The following is a 2,110-nucleotide window of genomic DNA, read 5'->3' on the forward strand; positions in this document are numbered from 1 at the left end:
CCTCGTTGACTCTGGTCTTATTTTTTTTTTTTTTTTTTTTGTCTTTCAAAATATTTATGTCAAGTAGAAACTGGGAAGACAACCACATGTAAGACAGTTAAGTAGAAAAAAACCTTGACAAATACACTCATTTGGTCATCAAAATATAAAAAGCTGAAAATGATATTGCATTAGATACTTTGATTGAAAACTGTTATTCTATGTGTATATGTATAACTGATTCACTTCGCTGTACAGCAAAAACCAACACATTTTAAATCAACTATACTCCAATAATTTTTTTTAAGTGTTATTGTATTCAAGTAATAAGCCCAAAGCAGTCCCAAACTAAGAGTTAAAGCTCTTCTATTCACACAGACAGACCTTAGACAAGAATCATATATATTTTTATCCTGAACGTTCCCCCCCAAATCCTTATCTTTTTATTTTTGTTACTCTTATGAAAATTATTCAGTGTTTTGTGTTTTTCATAAATAAATTTTTTTCAGAATGCCACTAAACAACCACATCAACCTTGGACAATATCTAAAATCACTTTCACGAAAGTGGAAATAGCTAAAGAAGAATTCTCAGGTTAAGTGAGAGGCATGGGTGTGGGTGGGTTATTAATCGACATGGAATAATTTGTCGTTTGATCGGCACAGTGACATTGCTGAACGAGCTTTGAAAGTTGGCCTACCCGATAACAACCCATGTGGACTCAAACCTTTTCTTGGTCCTAGAATCCTTTCTCAAAGGTATAAATGAGGCTCAAAAAATCACCAAGAGAAGGACGAATAAAAGCTGAGTCCTTGCCAAGAGTGTGGTGCTGGCCAGAGACAGTCAAGTTCTTGTACACCCAGTGGAAACACAAAGTGTCCTGGCACGGCTATCCTCAAGGGATGTCCCCCAGGGCACATGTGAGGTGGGTCTGGTGAAGGAGGGACAGGCTTATTTGGATGAGGGGCATGCAGCACCTCTGGAGAGTCAGGGCCGGGTAGCGGACCCTTACCACCGAGGCCGCCATGGCCTCCGGGTTGCCGTCCTGGGTTTGTCAGCCTGTCTCTGCCCTTTCCTCCTGGGCCGCCTCCAGCCTTCTGGCACTGAAGGGTTTCTTCCTCTTGCTCCTCAACTGAATCTGACTCATTGCTGCAGAAGTGAATGGTGGCTTGCACAGGGAAACTAGCCAGCACCTTCTCTCATGAACTCTGCAGATACTCTTGACGCTTAGAAATGGGTAAAAAGTCTTAACAGGATGCTGAAACCCAAAGGCCCCCTTTGATCCAAACGTTTGTTGGTCACTCCCAAGCTCAAGCTCGCCTCGAGTTCTGGTGGGCTCAGCATCCTGGGGGTGGGGGTGGGGGTAGAGGGGTCAGGATCCAAGGTCTCCATGGTGTTTGGCTCTTGGGCCGGAGCAGCGGCGCTGGTACCCGGGGACCATCCCGGTGGCAGTGACCGACGCATCCCTGTGCCTCCCGGGCTCCGGCCGCCGGCTCAGGTCTCATAGTGCCGTTGGCGCTCGCGCCCCTCCAGCGGCGCCAGCTATCTGCCACGCCTTTAACTGCTCTGGCGAGGGCGCTCTGACTCTCGTCTTTATCTCTAATTCCCTATACCCCACAAGGTCATAAAAAGCTGAAAGCTCAAATTCATGGTTTTGTTAATGTTCTCCGAGCAAAAGCAAGCTTACTTCTCTGGGTTCCTGTTTTTGTTTTTGTTTTGCTTCCCCTGCATATTCCTTACTTTCTTGACAACTCATTTATGCATTTAATACACACGCACACACAAATAACACTGTTGAAAAAAATCAGAAATTAATGAATGCTAGCTTTATGGAAATAAAAAGGGGTGGAGGAGATGAGAGAACAGCCTTGGAAAATCTGTGCTCCAGGAGTATAGAATTCAGTGGAAGCTGTCATTGCTTCCTTAATCAGTGCAAGACATTGATTTGTTTTGTTTTGTTTTGCATTGATAGTGAGATTTCTACAGCTCACCCCAGGGAGACAGGAGATAGAACGTACTCATCCCATTTGAGTAACATTTCTTAAACTACATTTGTTTTCCAATCATCATTACCAGATAGATGTGAAGATTTGAACCTTGAGAAAGAAAGAAATTGATGAGAATTCATGGC

General features: G+C 44.0%; 1 pseudogene; it reads right to left on the bottom strand.

Annotated features, from left to right (window-relative positions):
• Positions 1-758: 758 nt before the first annotated feature.
• Positions 759-1,734, bottom strand: LOC111178202 (uncharacterized; annotated as a pseudogene).
• Between the last annotated feature and the right edge of the window lie 376 nt (positions 1,735-2,110).

Source organism: Delphinapterus leucas, chromosome X (genome assembly GCF_059928025.1).
Source record: "Delphinapterus leucas isolate spDelLeu-1000000601 "Yukka" chromosome X, BTC_Dleu_Yukka2, whole genome shotgun sequence".
Classification (NCBI taxonomy): Eukaryota; Metazoa; Chordata; class Mammalia; order Artiodactyla; family Monodontidae; genus Delphinapterus; species Delphinapterus leucas.